Source organism: Emydura macquarii, unplaced genomic scaffold, assembly GCF_026122565.2.
Source record: "Emydura macquarii macquarii isolate MOO-44397 ecotype Brisbane River unplaced genomic scaffold, CSIRO-AGI_Emac_v2 contig_1477, whole genome shotgun sequence".
NCBI lineage: Eukaryota > Metazoa > Chordata > Testudines > Chelidae > Emydura > Emydura macquarii.
The window spans coordinates 4539127-4557262 of NW_027131614.1; positions in this window are offsets into that span (position 1 = coordinate 4539127).

The following is an 18136-nucleotide window of genomic DNA, read 5'->3' on the forward strand; positions in this document are numbered from 1 at the left end:
GTATAAACTGTCTCTACTAGGCGCATTTGTTGATTTAGTTATACCAGCAAATCTTTTCTAGTGTAGACAAGGCCTAAAACTGATCTCTCCTACAGCCACAAAGTATCCATATCACATCCTTATTGGCCCATGTACCTAGCTACCAAAAATAATCTAATGGATTAATAATCTGAGAAGTATTCAGTGTTTCCATACCACTTTGTAAGTGCTCATTTAGTAGAGAGGTAGAAAGGATGTGGCCAATCCCTCAAGCCTTTTGGACAAGTCAGAACTGACTGCAAGTTGTAGGAGGAGAGGTGCGCAGACTAAATGTCTTAGAAAGTCAGGACAGGAATAGTCATGTCACACCGTTTCCAGAAAGGTAAATGTTACGACAAAACCATGCACCAAAGAATTATTGATCTTTTGGAAATCTTTAGTGATCCAGTGAGCTTTCAGGCAGGTGGTGTTCTGGGTCCACATCTGCTTAGAATATATAGTTGCTCATGGTCTTTTGCATTAAAATCACTTGTATGCTGGCTCAGCAGTGTTCATAGTATTAGAAAAAATGCAGCAGGAGAAATAGGTACTGGGATTCAGACTCTCAATAGTCACCCAAAGCTGGAATCTTCCATAGTAGCAATTGGCTACGTGTCAACAGCTGCTTCCTTCAGGACATAACTTATTGTGCCTTTAGGAATTCATCTTCCATGGATTCTTCTGGGCTGTATACTTTTCCATGGATCATGGCATGGCTCCTGCTGATAGTTTTGATTAAAATTCTGTATATGTGGTATTCTTTGTTGTTAAACCTTTCAATGGTGCTTCTTTCAGATGCTGGATAAATGGTTTCAATGTGCTTTCTCAAAGCTGAAATGTAAAGCTGTGACATACGGCATTCGCTCTTGCAATTTCTGCTTTCCGGAATTTAGCTTTTGCAGTGTGATTCTGACTGCAAAATTCTGACAATGCTTCTCTTTTTCTCGCCCTCCCACGCAGATTCAGAATGGAGTCCTCACACCTCACAAGCCTAGACTGGCTGATGTTAAACTCTGATTGACTAATCAGAGCCAATGCCTTGGCTTAGGAGCAGTTGGAGACATGAATATGTGATCTGTACATTATGGGGTTGGAATATAAATAGGGCCCAGTTCAGGGACTTACCTCTCATTTCCAATTCAGTATATACATTTACTTTGTAATCTAGCTAATGAAATAGAGGTCTCAAACATAAATGTAATTTGAACCAAATTCTGAGGTTCTGTCTTTGCCCTTAAACAGGCAAACTCCCATTTAATTCAGATTTGAATCGCTGACTTCAGTTGGAGCACGCCTGTATAAGGTTATTGGAATTTGTCTGAATGAAGATCTCGGAATTTAGCCTCTTACAAAATACAAGAATTCAGAAAGAATGACTCAGCATCTCAGACAATGGTTTATTGAGCTGCTACTGAGAGAAAGAAGCACAATTTTTATTGACTTGGTTGAGCATTGCAACTGCTTACACCAATGCAGAAATTGGTCCTGAGTGTCTCTCTGTAGGATGGTGGTGATGGAGGACATTGTGAAGGGAGCTTTCTGTCTGAGGAAAGGCAGGAAGATATATTTCAGCATCCCTTGCCAGCTAGCAAAAGAACAGCGTAGATGATAGTGTTAAAGGAAAATGGTAGACCTATAACACTAAAGAAATAAATGGGACAAGAGAATTCCCTCACTCAGATAATTATCTGAAGTCCCTTCCTTGGAGAACTGAGAGCCCATCATATATACCATTAATTGAGTCAGTATGGAAGAACACATGCTCATAATTCTTATGTCCCCTCCACACACACCTAGAAACATGCAATAGATTAATTGCCTATGTGCCAATTTTTCAGTAGTACTAAAGCATACCATGTGCACTGGGCATTGCACCTCTCTTGAGGGCTAGTGCAAGGATGCATGGTGATTTCTAATGTGAAGTTTTTCCAATGATTTCTAATGTGAGGAATTCCAATTTCTAATGTGAGGTTTTCCATCTTGCATATGTAACCCACTGGTCAGTGTGTATCATGCATCTGTCCTCAATCCACAGAGGACATGAGTCAACTACTGGGCTGGCTGTCTATTCAGACTATAACTTGTGCCTTTAGTTCTGATGGGCCCCAGTTCAAACCTCTGCCAAACTCACAACCATCACACATAGGCTGACAAAGTGCCTAGAGCTAAACGTATAAAAAGATCACTGTTTCTGCACAAGAGTTATTAGACTTATCTACTGTACATGCTTTTGTTCGCTGTTTACTTGCTAAACTTATGGCTTTCAGTTCTGATTTTTATCCTTTTAATAGTAGTTGCTTGCAAGTTTTGTATATTTACAAGCCCACTGGCTAATTTTAACTAGCATGAATATATGTTTGTAAAAGGAAAGATAAAAACTCTTTAGTTTAAAGGGCAGCTCTGTTATTTCTTCCTGTTTTGTATCAAAATAACGAACTGTTCAGATGATTAGAGGGTACTTAAAGTTGACTTTGTTTTAAAATGCCTTTATTTATTTTATTTGACAGTATTGCCACCTCTTGCGATTTTTATGAATTGCATAACATTTAGTGTTTTTCTTAAAGCCCCAGCTCCTGGAGTCCTGTGATTACATCAGACTCTCAGCTATTTAATTTTTGTAATGAAAATTTCTAAGGCCTCATGGTTACAGAGAAAAGCTTGAGAACATGACAAATGTGTAACCTAAAGATTCTAATAGATACACTGGAATTGGAAAAGGTACAGAAAAGGGCAACTAAAATGATTGGAAAAAGCTTCCATATGAGGGGAGATTAATAAGACTGGGACTTTTCAGCTTGGAAAAGAGATGACTAAGGGAGGATATGATAGAGGTCTATACAATCATGACTGGTGTGGAGAAAGTAAATAAGGAATTATTTATTCCTTCTCATAATACAAAAACCTAGTTGTCACCAAATGAAATTAATAGGCAGCAGGTTTAAAACGAACAAAAGGAACACTTTCTTCATACAATGCAAAGTCAACCTGTGGAAACCATTGCCAGAGGATATTGTGCAGACCAAGACTATAACGGGGTTCAAAAAAGAACTAGATAAGTTCATGGAGGATAGGTCCATCAATGGCTATTAGCCAGCACAGGGAGGGATTGCTGTTTGCCAGAAGCTGGGAATGGACAATGGGATGGATCACTTGATGATTACCTATTCTGTTCATTTCCTCTGAAGCACCTGGTAGTATCCACCATCGGAAGACAGAATACTGGGCTAGATGGACCATTGGTCTGACCCAGTATGTAAAACCCAAGTCAAAATTTTACTTTTTTAAAAATTCATTTTATTTTTTTTTACACTGGGAGTTGGCAGTGCTGATGTTCTGACTTCCTAATGCCCTGAAAAAACTTTAACTATTTCATTTCTGGCTTTCACTATAGGATGGGTTTGTAACATCCATCATTTATGGAGCTGGTTTTTGTCACATTTACAGCAATCAGCATTTTAATAACACTTTTGTCCTTTTTTGAAATATGACTTAGCTGTCAGAGTTTGTGGACACAGCATCAGACTGAGAGTTTAGAATGGAATTTTCAAAAGCTGCGAACTGATTTAAAAGCATGGACCCTATGCTCCTAAGTCTCTTAGGTCCTTTTGAAAATCACAGCCTTTAGGACCAGATCCTGCAGACCTGACTCAGGTGAGTAGCTGTCACTTTAGCAAGCAGCTCAGGTGACAAGCAAGGATTTGTGAGACATAAACAGACAATGTGATAAAATGTATTTTTAAAAACACATCTAAGATCAAGGAACTTTTCAGACTCTCAGGCAAGTGTGTGCAGTCTCTCAAATACCTGAGGACACTTCCATTTTACTTTTGCCCTTGAGGCTATATCAGAACTATTACTTCGCCCAGTGGTTCCCGACCCGTGGGGTCTTTCAAAGTGGCTCACCACTCCCCTCCCGCTGGCTGCAGAAAGGAGCCGCTGCTGAAGGACCCAGGCGGAGCGCATTGCTGTGGGGCTACAAAACCAGTGCAGGCTCCTTGCTGCAGCCAAGGGAATGGGAGACAGTGCTCCCCCTGGCTGTAGTAGGGAGCACAGCAAAGCGCTCTCCGTGGGTCCCTAGATGCTGGGTCCCTGCTGGAACCAGAGGGAGGGAGGCACTGATCTCTCGTCCCCCTGGCTGCAGAAGGGAGTTACTGCCTAGGGACCCAGGTGGAGCACACAGGGCTACATGATGCATGCGGTTTCCCTGCTCCAGCCAGGAGGATGGGAGATCAGCAAGGACTCCTTCCATCACGCTGCAGGGGGGTGGGGAGGCCTGCTGGCTGAGACTGGTTACCCTTCAGGGTTATAAAAATGATATCTGTGGCCCTCGAGCCAAAAGGTTGGGAACCACTGACCTAGCCCTTTTCCTCAGGGTTTCCCACAAGCAACCAGCTCCAATTTACTGCTCTGGCTTTGAATAGGCAACTGGATTTTTCTGGCAGCTGCTGATTTGCCACCTGTGTCTCCCTTAATTATTTCCATCTGGGTCTGTCTCTACTCCATGGCAATGATTTCCTGGAAATGGCTGTTTGCTTCATAATCTCAGACCCCTCTAACTTCATACCAGGAAAGCTAGCTGCTCCTCTTCAGGCAGACCAGTTCTCCAGATGAAAGAAAAGGGTGTTGAAAGCCAAACTGCTAAATCAGAAAGGATGATTTCCTCTCAGGGGTGAAATGTAGAATGCTGTAGCAATTAGAAGAGTAAGAAAAGGAATGACAGGTAAGTTTCATTTATGCTTCAGCCATATCACAAAGATGCATTCCTCCCAGGAAAGATTCCCCTAGCAGGAGAAGCTGCAATTAAAGTGAAACATTCCCAATAGCTAGGAAAAGATGAATGCAACTCCCTCCATCTCTCTTCAGGAGTGCTTCTGCTCTCAGGGTTCTCTAAGCAAAAAACGACAATGGCAGGAATTCTCTCCTCCCCCCACCACATGCGGTACTCTGCTAGCTTTTTCCTGCGAGCCCAGATAAACAAATGAAATGAAAAACTAACTTCTAATTAGACATGGCACTTTATGAAAAATCTCAAGTGGACAAATTTTGCAGTTACAGTAATGGAAATCCCATTTAACCACTGACTTTAAGGTGGTGATGTGCACAGTGCGCTAATGGGCTGTCACTGAAATCAGAATTGGTATCTTTGATTTCAATAGCATTATTTGCAAAAGTAAAAGTTGCAGAAGCAGGGCCTTAGATACAATGTAGTTCATTTGTGTTTCTGTGGGTATGTACACACTGACGGCGGCAAACTCGCCACCGTCAGATCAATCTATCTGGATCGATTGAGCAGAAGTGAAGACCCGCTCAATCGATCTGGAAGTCGATTCAATTAAACCACCTCCCAAAAAAGTGTAGTGTTGCATCAACGGGAACGCATTTCCCATCGGCGCAGCACAGTGGAGACGATGAACTAAAGGGAAGTTACGAAGTCGACGGGAATTACTCAAGCTACTCTGTGTAGCTTGCGTAACTCCTGTCAATTGCTGCTGAAGTTCGCCATCAATGTAGACTAGGCCACAGAGTATTCTTTCTCTTACAACTGAAGTGATAAAAGGTTCTTTATTTCTCTTACCCTGGTCAACAATAGAACATGGGTTCCATTGGAGCAAATAGAAATACAGAGCTTTGTGTGTGGGGAAATGTTAATAATAGCTATTACAAAGAGTATGCCCTGGTAATAATTCCCAAGGATTTGCTTTAAATCAGGTACTATAGAGAATAGCTAGGCTTCAGCACAAACATCTTTATTTATGTATGAGACATCATATTCTTAAAGCATATGGGGCTTTATATTTGTAATTAAAGGCACTTGTTTTTAGTTTAACTATTCTTTTATAATGAAAAAGCATTTCTTATTAGAATGATTTCCTAGTAATGTTCTATTAAGGAACAAATTGTGCTTTCTGAGATATGGTTGACTTTTGTCACTGAAGCAGAACTGCAAAATATTCTCTAACCATCCTGATTTGAAAATGAGATGATTAGAGCTGTATCAGACTATCATATCTTGGACTAGATACAGAGACTGTGTTAAATATACTGTATGTAGTTCAGATGCATGGATAGTGAGAAATTTAAAGGAATGATTGTAACATAAGAAAGTTGAATCAGTGCATGCAGACTTCCAAGATGGCAGTATCTCAGGCTTGTTTGCAATATAGCTGATTTGGCTTGTTACCTTTTGAAATCAGTAGAGTTTTATTCACAGAACCAGTAAGCGGTAAGGCAGTGTACTTTTCAGAAATTATGTTCCATAAACTGTAGTTTGGCTGTAATTTCAGGGCTTGTACCACTATGAAAGTAATTCAGATCCAATACTAAGTTATGGTTTTGTAAATTGATGAATGATGTGATGTTCCTTTCAACATTTTTTTGTAATAGTTTGTATGATCTGATGTAATTTAGCTCTACCATTATTCTAAGAATGTTCATTTGATGTTTCTAGCCAATTTAGCTTTTGGCTGCTGAAAGCACAGTAGTTAATTCTGGTTATTTGCTATAAATATAGACGAGCTGTTTGTAAATATATTTGTTTGCCCTGATGTAACTTAAGTATGAGACAAGTTATATAGAAGTAAGAACACAGGTCAATAATTTAAAATACAGGTTCTATTTATGTACAGTAGTACCCTAATCCTTATCTGTTTATGTGCTGATAAAATCTTCATATTCTGTACTGTACTCTCTAAAAAGCTTTTAAAATAGGCTCTGCCATTTTTCTGGTTAATATGAAATTTGCATATAACATTTGACTATATTGGTCATCCATGTAAACAATGTCAAAATGAGAAAAGTTTCAAGTTGAAATGAAATGAAACACAAATCAAATTTTAAAAATCCTGGGGAAATTCAATGGATTGAAATCTATATAAAATTTTGGCAGTCAAAAATAATTAATACAATAAATAAATTTTGTCACTTTTTGAAAGTGTCTCTTTTTAACAGATATTTTCTCATGTTCTTTTTGCACCCTGCTCCTGCAGCCTCTGAAATACTCATTGTTTGACAGAATTTTTTGCATTGATTTCAACCAGAAATATTTTGGATTGGCCATTAAATCTGATTATGTAAAGGCAGACTCTGACACTCTTACTCATGTTGAGTAGCACCTTGCGCCACAAAGCTGATCCTACAAAGAGTTGGCATGTATGCGCTTCCATGTGTTGTAAGTGGTCCCACTGATTTCAGTGAAATCAGGTTATTGGAATCTGGCCCTTAAGCTTTTATAACGTGCAGTTTTTCAGCATTTTTGAAGAGCAGTGGTTACCAAGTTTGTGGACTATATTCTGATGGTGCTATAGAATTCGATTTCTTTTTTCTTGATAAAATGTGTACCCAAAATAATATTGAAAAGCCATATGCTCTAGTTGTGTCAAAATACATTTTTTTGTTTGTTTTTGTTTTTTTAAGTTCTGAAAACTTGTAACTTTCACAGTTCATAGATGCTGAGAATTACATACCTTTAAAATGTTTTCCTTATGCTTTAAATATTTGAAGTATCTTCATACTTGTATTCAGAGCATGTAGTCTGGCTTTGAGAAAGTCAGCAAAAATCAATAACACATCAAAGTGTCTGATTTGGCTGCCAATTTATTTTGTATTCATTTTGCATGTATTTTCATTTCTGTACAGGTATAATACAAATCATGCAAGGTAGCTAGCCAGGACTCACTTCTGAAGGGAAAGACCGGGAGAGAGGGTATTACAATTTCCAATGTTAAGATAAAGGGATTAATTTTAATATATTCAAGGAAAGAAGATGAGTTTCCACTTGTTCAGTATTTACTATTCCATCCTTAAAAGCACATGATGTGGAACTAATACCTTCCAGCGTATCGTATGGGCCTGATCCCATACATACGTAGTTCCATGACTTCATCTTGGAGATGCAGAACTAGAACTACTCACCTGAGCTGTAGAGTCAGGCCTGTTTAGCAGATATTTATAGCATTCTATCAGACAGACTCATCAAAATATTTTTACGAATCACATGTTTAGTTTACATGTTGTGTTTAAAAATAAAATAACCCACCACCACCCAGACTGTTTTTATGGCTAATCATGAGGTATTGTTATAACTCAAAAATGTGGATATAATTGTTATTACAATTAGACATGCCCAACTACCTGAATGACGCTTTTGAGCACTGGATACCAGCATTCCACTTAGCTGAGAAGTTTGTGACTTTCCACTTGCAGAATCATAGAAGAGTAGGACTGGAAAGGACCTCAAAAATCATCTAGTCCAGTGCTCTGCGCTCAAGGCAGGATTACATAATAACTAGACCATCCCTGACAGGTGTTTGTCTAACTTGTTCTTAAAAACCTCCAATGATGGAGATTCCACAACCTCCCTAGGCAATTTATTCCAGTGCTTAACTACCCTGATAGAGAAGTTTTTCCAAATGTCTAATCTAAATCTCCCTTGCTGCAATTTAAGACCATTGCTTCTTGTCCTATCTCAGTAATTAAGGAGAACAATTTTTCATGCTCCTCCTTGTAACAACCTTTTATGTACTTGCAAACTGTAATCCTGTTCCCCTCAATCTTCTCTTCTCCAGACTAAACAAACCCAAGGCTCAAGTTCTCTCTGTGTGGAGAGAGGTATTTAAATTCTCATGTAATGTATTTTGTTATATGCAGGCCCATGCGTGTCATCAGAGATTAATAAACTGAGATTTTTCTAGTCTCCCCTATCAGGCACCTTATAGAGACTATCACCAGGGGGTCTAAATGCAGTGTTAAAGACATCATTGAGCATGCCCTAAATGGCAAAATTTCCCATGTGCACATATGATGGCTTGAGTTTGTTCATGTTTTGCTCTCTTCTTCCTAGTTGCTTCATCCCCTCCATGCACCCCTGGCTCATTGCAGAGGGATAATACCCACACAAGCCCAGCTATGTGTACGTAAGCTGGTAGGTGTTTTATATGCATGCATATAATCAAAGCAAATCACAGGCAAGATGTTACACAATTGTCCAGGGGTTATGGGAGTGAGGACAGAGGCCTGTTCTCCACTTAACATTTTAAATGGAAGCTGTTTTAAACAAGGCTTGTTACTGCAGTGGGAGTGCAACTGTGACATAGCGCTAAATGCATAGAGTCCTATGACAGGGTGATTCCCTGCTCCCTGTAATATGGAGGAACAGCCTGGATTTAAAAAAAAAACTAGAGAGGGTGTCACCTCTTTTAGCAGAAGAGGCAACATTTCCCCCTATGAGGTGTTTTGTTAAGCCCTGGTAATTGCTAAACAGAAAGACGTATTAGCTGAAATGCAAGGGACATGCTACTGAAACCTATTGCTTTGTTTGTATTATGAAAAAAAAAATTAATTGTAAACTTTATTGCCACTGACTGAGTTATATAACAAAGAAAGACTACTGCTAGCTCTGGCTATGGTGGGGCCTTCAGTGGCAACAGGGCAAATTATCTGATGTAATTCCCTTGAAATCCCTAGTTGCATCAGAAAGGAATAAAAAACAATGCTTAGAGTGCCTTACCTCTGAAGAGCTCCAAGAACTATTCAGACAATGAATTAAACATCACAACACTTCGCTGACGGTTGCATTCGTTTTGCAGCGCTAAGGGGGGTAAAAAGTAACCAAAAACGTATTTTGGTCAGTAAGTGAAAACTTGGAATACACAGAATAATCAGTGAAGTATGAAGATGCTATTATTACATAAACACAGAACTGCATCTCTTTTGCATTAGAATAAGTCGGTAGAAGATTGGAGCAAGTGTGCCCTTTAAATGGGGGAGAGTTGATTTTTCCCCCTCAGGCTCATTAAGTCAGTGAAAGTCAACGCTACTGGAAAAGAATCCATTGCTTCCGTGTATTGAACCTCCGTCCCTTAAAAGCCCTATCATTTTGATGGTTAACATTTTCTCTTGCAAGTACTAATGAGTAGGCTACTGCATAAAGCACTGTTGCAGTTTCATAAATTTGCATAAACTCAGCTGAGACTCTGACTCTTGTATATTTCATAGTAACTATGATAATGAATATACACTGTCAGCAGAACAAACACTGGCAGGTTGCCTTTACTTTTATATAAAGTGTCAGATTTTTTGGTACCCTACACAAATTATACTTGCTAACCTCAAATTCAGAGAAGCTCTAGCTGACCAATTATTTCTACCACTTCTCTATCAGTTATTAGCCAACCAAGCGTGTGAACTATTATTAACTCTTAGAGTAATTACATGAACAGAACTAAGTGCATCTTCTCTTGAAGGGCTGATAGGCAGAACAGGAATTGGAAACTATTGGCAGAACTATAGTTTCTGTGCTTTGGCTCCTGATGCAATGAGTCAGGAATGCCTGATGTCCTCTGCTACTGCAAAGTGCATTAGAGCTAACATGGATGTTCCTACTCTAGCCAGTGCCAAACAGCTTATTGACCAAACCAGCCAAGACACATGAATTCACGGATTTCATTAGTGACATGGAGAGGAAGGTGCATGATCATTTTAGCATGGTCATGGGACTATTGTGCACTAAAATGTCCTACAATAGAATAATACTAAAATATTATAGAAGGAGCTAGTAGCAACCTGTATGTTTAGGTTGCTTAACGCTTTTTATTGCAAAAGGCTCGTGTGGTGCTTTTTTAGACTCTTCCATCTCCGTTTGATTGGGGGAGCGGGGTTTCCAGCAGCCCTTTGGAAATTGGGCAGGGCAGCACCCTCAGTGCCGGTGTCATTCCTTTCCTTTCTGTCACTTGCGTTTCTCAGGAAAATGACGGCAGCGTGTCAAAAAAATCAATGAACATGAACATTCCGAAGCCGGGCTCATGCCACTGCCAAAGCAGCAGCAGAAGCACCTACTGCGCTAGGAGGGCTTGGGAGCTGCCAGAAGAACCATAGTAGTGGGGGAAAGATTAGTGCCTTTCACTCCCCAACCATTCCCCCCTCCTCCCTGGATCCAGCTCTTAGCCCCAGTGATCCATTCCATCCCTTCACATCACCCCAGTTCCTGGGGACAAACAACACAGAAAGGAGGGAGAGAGCAGGAAGAGAGCTGGATGGACCACCCCTTAGACTCAGCAGCAGCAGCAGCCTATTTCTCATAAGAACATAAAAATGGCCATACTGGGTCTGACCAATGGTCCATCTAGCCCAGTATCCTGTCTTCCAACAGTGGCCAAAGCCAGGTGCTTCAGAGGGGAATGAATATAATAGGTAACCATCAAGTGATCCATTCTTGATTAATCTTGATTAATTGATGACCAAGTCCTTTTCCCCTTTATCTTACCCCCCACTTCTTTTCTAGTAAGGAAGGTGATCCCGGCAGTTACAGATGGGTAAGCCTAACTTCAGTACAGGCAAATTGGCTGAAATTAAAGTAAAGAACAAAATTATCAGAAACATAGATGTTGGGGAAGAATCCACATGAATTTTGTAAAGGGAAATCATGCCTCACAAATCTACTAGAATTCTTTGAAGGGGTCAACAAGCATGTGGACAAAGGTGATCCAGTGGATATTGTGTACTTAGATTTTCAGAAAGCCTTTGATAAGATCTCTCATCAAAGGCTCTTAAGCAAAGTAAGTTATCATGGGATAAGAGGGAAAATCCTCTCCTGGATCAGTAACTGGTTCAAAGATATGAAACAAAGGGTAGGAATAATGGCCAATTTTCAGAATAGAGAGAGATAAACTGGTGTCCCCAGGGGTCTGTACTAGGACCAGTACCATTCAACATATTCAAAAATGATCTGGAAAAAGGGGTAAAGAGTGAGGTGGCAAAATTTGCAGATGATACAAAACTACTCAAGACAGTCAAAAGCAGACTGCCAAGACTTACAAAGGGATCTCACAAAACTGGGTGACTGGGCAACAAAATGGCAGATGAAATTTCATGTTGATAAATGCAAAGTTATGCACATTGGAAAACATAATCCCAACTATACATATAAAATGATGGGGTCTAAATTAGCTCACTCAAGAAAGAAATCCTGGAGTCATTGTGGATAGTTCTGTGAGAACATCCACTCAGTGTGCAGCAGCAGTCAAAAAATGCAACATTGGGAATCATTAGGAAAGGAATAGATAAGACAGCAAATACTGTATTACCTCTTTATAAATCCATGGTACACCCACATCGTGAATACTGCATGCAGATCTGGTCACCCCATCTCAAAAAAGATGTACTGGAATTGGAAAAAGTACAGAAAAGGGCAACTAAAATGATTAGGGGTATGGAAAAGCTTCCATACGACAGGAGATTAATAAGACTGGGACTTTCCAGCTTGAAAAAGAGACAACTAAGGGGAGATGTGATTTTATAGACCTCTGTCATGACGGCTGAGGAGAAAGTAAATAAGGAATTGTTATTTACTCCTCATAACTCAAAAACTAGGGGTCACCAAATTAAATGAATAGGCACCAGGTTTAAAATGAACAAAAGGAAATATTTCTTCTCCCAACTCAGAGTCTGTGGGACTCCTTGCAAGAGGATGTTGTGAAGGCCAAGACTATAACGAGATTCAAAAAAGAACTAGTTAAGTCCATGGACGATAGGTCCATCAATGACTATTAGCTAGGATAGGCAGGGATTGCTGTTTGCCAGAGGCTGGGAATGGCTGACCGTATGGATCACTTGATGATTACCTGTTCTATTTGTTCCCTCTAATGCACCTGGCACTGGCCATTGACCATTGGTCTGACCGAGTATGGCCATTCTTATCTTCTTATAACATCTGTCTCCTCTTGCTTGCTAACATAATTAGTCCTACAGTTTAAGTAACACAAGTGTACCAGCTGAAGGTTCAGGGTTCAAGCGCTGATACGGCAGGTGGGGAGGTTGTTACATCTGTACGTAACAAATTGTTTTTAACTTTTTCTTCCTTAAAAATACCTGGGAAACTACATGCAAAACACCTTCATTAAAACAGTTATTTCAGGAGCAAAATCAAACAATTTGACAATAAGGAAATGCCAGTTTTACAGGTGCCCAGGCAACCTTATTTCTGTCCCTTCATGCATCAATCCTGTGCACTGAATGAGGATGTCCTGGGTGAAGGGTGGGGGGAGTATGATGTCTTGTCACTATTGAGACAATCTTTAATTAGATGAGCACATACCAATTTTTCCACAGTCCGTGCAAGGGATGAACGTTCAAAGGGATAGAATTAAGATTGCCTGGTCAATTGTAAATGTGGCATTTCTTAACTTCCAACTGGCTGATTTTATGACTTAAATAATGTTCTTTTAACATAGTATTTTGGACTGTAACTAATAGATGATGTATTTAGTGACTATTAGCCATAGTGTTAGGCGCTGTACAGACAGATAAGATGACAAGGCTCCTGCCTTTAAGAGCTTACAACTGAAAAAGATATCAGCTGGACAAGAGTGGTGAAGGGCAGTGTAACTAAATGGTGAAATTAAGCATATCTTGTAACTGTCTGAAGCCAGTAGCACTACTGTGGGATTACAGATGGTACAGATTTGACCTTTACAGGCAATACCTTAAATAATTTTGGGTTAAAATTCAAAACATAGTGTAAAGTCTCAATCCTTGGAGCTGTGGGAATTGACTCACTTGTAGGTGACCCCTGAGTGGGTATTTTTCAACCACAATGCGATGCATGGGAGCATGATCTTGCAGCACCGGGCCCTAGCTCCTTAAACCTCTTGTTGCCATGAATGTTTCCGGACCCAGTTTCTTCATAAAATAAAACTCTAATTCCAGGAGAAATGTTAATGCCTCCCAAACTCTTGTTCCCTATATGATATTCAACTGGCATTTTGTAGAATGCAACAGCAGATTCCATGAACTCATGCATTGAAATGAGTCTGGCAAGGATCCAGTTGTCACAGTTTCAGGGTTACCTGCACCTTTGACACCCCCACCACTCCCCCTCTGGTCTTCCTCGAGTGCACCTTCATAAGATTTCAGGCTCCTAGCAACCACCTCTCTTGAGCAGAGACCTGTGCCTGTCTCCCTTCAGACTGGGGGTTTAGGTGTACAGTCCCTCTTCACCTCATTCTGGTTTTCCCCAGCAGCTCAGACCAGGATCCAGTACCTGTGGTTAGTCCCTGGAGAGAGGTTATAACAGTTTATACCAGTTACCAACCAGCCTTCACAAAGCAAACTGCGTTTATTCTTAAGGGAAAAGTATTACAGAGAAAATATATAAAAACTAGTAACTGTTTCTACACACATGCCCAAAGCTTACCAGAGGTCACCAATCAGTCTGATGGGACACGAGGAGGCCAAAGTCTTTCCACCCCTACCCTAAGGATTGGGGCCATTGGATGGAAGGCCCTGTCCCTTGCTGGATCAGAAAGAAGCCCTGAGTTAGTGTTGACTCCGTTTTTTATCTTTGTCTGATGGTCTCTGGACAATCCAGATTGAACCAGTACAGAGAAGCATCCCCAGGAGGTGGTATGTCTCTGGACATCTTACAACCTGAGTGATTTGTCTTAATCACCTCCCACTGTTTTGGGGTCCTGGAGAAGCTCTGGTAACCCTGTCCCCTAGAGTTGAATACAAACCCTAGCCCACAGTAATACATAAACTTGGGCTAAGAAGCTTTTTACTTGCAGAGTAAACACCCAGGCTGGATCCCGGGTTCTAGGACCCTGTGAAGTGGGAGGGTCCGAGAGCTCAGTCTAGCCCAAACGTCTACTCCACAATTAAACAGCCCCTTAGCCCAAGCCCTGTGAGCCAAAGACAGTTGGCATGGGCCAGCCGCGAGTGTTTAACTGCAGTGTCAAAGATGAGCGAAGGACTGAATTCTTGTATTGGGAAGAGTGAGGAAAACACAGAGAGGAATAGTGAGAGCTATTAAATAAGTTCAAAGTCTTTATTAATATTCTTAAATTTCCTCTTCATCCTTATCCCACTCCTAGTTAGTCTTTGCCTATAACACTTTAGGCTGAAGTATATTAAGAGCCCATCCTTCAATAACGTTTGTTCCTTTTCCACAAATCCAGTGACACATTGGCTGTGTTTGAGTGGAATATTCATATTATTTTACCTGCTTCCCTTAACCTGATTAGATTTATATTAATTGAAAAACTTGCTCTGTCAGTCGCATCTTGAAGCAAACCCCTGGGTTGGCTGAGAAAGGACCAGCTACAATCTGTACCTTGAGAAAAATAAGTTAGATAAAAACCACTTAGCGTTTATCATCTTCTAGGTGTTCTGCGAAGGTGAACTAATTAATCCAACTAAAACAGAAATAAGGCAAGTGTCATCTCCGTTGCACAACTGAGGAAACTGAGGCAGAGAAGTGAAATGACTTTCCAAAGGCCACAGATGGAGATGGGATTAGAACTCAGAGGTCTATGGCTCATGGTCTAGGTTCACCTGGCCACAACTCTCCCCAATCAAATCCTGACTATAGAATTCAGGGATGAAATCCTGTCGCTGCTGAAGTCAATGGGAGTAAAACTACCATTGACTTTAGTTGAGCCAGGATTCTACACCAGGCCTTCAGAACAAATGATGGTGGCTGCATGTTGAAGGAGTTGCCTCTGGTGGTGTCTGCAATGACCATGCTGTGGAATGTGTTAGCTGGTGCCCAGCTCCCAGATTTGTGCGATTCTTGAGGCCAGGTAAACTCCAGCTGAAAATCTGGCTCTATAAAGTGCATTTTCAGTGCAAATAAACAGTCCAAAGGGCTGTTGTTACTAAAAGGAACTGCATGTCCAGATGGGCAGGATAGGTGAGCAGGGGTGGATTAACCTCAGAAATTTGGATCATTGGGACTCAGGTTTCCTACAGCTGCCTGGCATTCATGCTAAGTGCACCAATCCATTCTGTGCTGTAGCTCTGCTTAGGCTTAGACTGAGAACTCCAGTTTTGGTGGATCCAGGTCTGTTAGTGTTAATCCACTTCTCTGGCTGAGAAGGTAACGGTGTATGCGAAAGTTGAGGAGCCCAGGATAATTCGCAGGACCCATGTGTCCAGATTTACATTGGTTTTTAAATAAATGCATATAACTTTTGTGCCTGACAATTACCTCTTGTAACCGACTCCTGATATTGCCCACGTTCATATTCCTCCAATACTGCTGCCAGTTCCTCTCTGCTGAGCAGAAGAGAGATCTGACTCTAAAGCAACATTGCAGCAGAGGAGCCATCCTGGGAGCATTAGCAACACTGCAGCTCACAGGAGGAGCAGGTGTGGGTGCCATCAGGGGCAAGAGACTGTGGTTTTTTGTGCTTGCTGTAGGGGGTGAGCATGAGTGAAGGAAAAATGGTGAGGAGAGGATCAGAGAGTGAAAAATAGAACAGACTGTGAGAGGGCAATTTTCTTTTCCACCTCCAAGACTCTGAAGATAAATCTATTATTCAAATCTCAATTGAATTTTGTGTGTGGCATACATACAGGGAAGCGGGCACCCTACTGTAAGAGGTCTCAGTGTTCCTGGATGCTTTAAGTTCGAATCACCCACTTCAGTATTCAACAGCAACTGGCAAGTGTTAAGAGAAAAGCTTTGGCTACTGTTAAGGATCACAGGACGAGAAAGGGGGAAATGTTGCCAAAAACTCTCCGCCAGGGAACAGGTTTTCTGAACGTCTGCCGATGTTCATGAAGGGGGTTGTTTACATATTTGGAAACATGAGTAGAAAAAGGATTGTGGGTGTGGGATTAGCGGGGGAGGGGCTCTTCATTTAGGATTTTCACACATTGTCGTATGGCCTCCCCCCCCCTTCATTTTGTGGGTGTGGTGGTTTAATGAAAATGGGATAATTATTGACTTTGCATTCCAGAGGCAACTCTGGCTGAGGCAGTAATGAAAGTTGCTTTCGATGGGCATAACCCACAATCGAAAATGGTTGTTCCAGGATTTCCAAAATCAGTTAAAGTTCCGCAATGGTTTTTTTTTTTTCCCTCCACGCTGCTATTTTCAGTTCTCCTGTGTCTGCTGGAGAGAGACGAGAGTGCTTGCTGCAGTTGTTTACAACCATTTTCCTCGTTTTGCCAAGTTTTTCTTCCCTAGGTCATAAACTGCAGGTCACTTTTAGAAACCCGCAATGTAAATAAATTGTGTGTGAAAAGTGCTGGCTTGACAGTCCTGGAAGCAGAAGTTGTCTTACAGCATTAAACAACAGCATAATGGGTACTAGGGAACTGATGTTGCACATCATGCCTCAGACCACTCAAGCCGCACATTGATAGCTGACTAAGGCACAGCTCGAGTGGCTTATTGCTGTAGCGTATGGCTCACTGACTAATTTATTGAAATAAACATTTTTGGTAAGGGAAGGGAGTAATTATGCAACACATTACTCTCTGCTGTCCAAAATATTTCCCAGTAGAAAGGCAAGATAAAACAGAAGAGAAAAGTTTTCCACTAACTGCATCCTGGAAGCTGTCAGAGGTTTTGGCATTTGGTTCAAGATTGTAGGGTTTAGGGCATCTGGGATGGTGAAGCACAGGCAGGCAGTTTGGGATCGTGAGAAAGTACATTACCTGGATGTTCCCGCTACACTGACCTGTAGTGAAATAGTTAGCAATGGTGACATTCAGATTGCCACGGTTGGTTTTCAGAATCTACCCTGTCGACTGATACAGGTGACACACATCTTGGAGCTATTGTTTCAAGCTGTCTGCTGGCTCAGGTAAACATTTCACAGGTTTAAACTCTGCTTCCTTTCAGGGTTGTCTCCACAACAAGGAGGCTTAGAATTGAACTTTTATCAAAATGACAGCTTAAATGCTAGAGAACAATTCTGCAGCGAGAGGGGTAAATATGTGGACTCTGTGGCCACTGTCCTCTAGCGTGGTGGGGGGTCTTGTTTATAGACAATAGGGTTTCTTTGCGGAGGAACCGGGTGTACAGTAGAGCTCTGCTGCTTGTCTCAAGTGTATGGACGTAAAATGAAGTACTGTGCGTTGCGCACATACAGGCTGATGGGGGATTTTTCCGATTGTGATATTCACAGTCAATCATCATCACCTTCCAGCCATTCTCCTATTTATAGAGAAGCTCGCAGAAGGAAACATAGTTAACATAGCACCCTTGTCGGCCTATGTAACTACTAAGGAAATATGACACAGAAGAGACAGAATCCGCTATGTTCAACATATTTGTTTTAAAGGTTGGCGCTTCAGTAGGCTTAATAAGAGAAGCAGGTATTACCATAGGCTATAG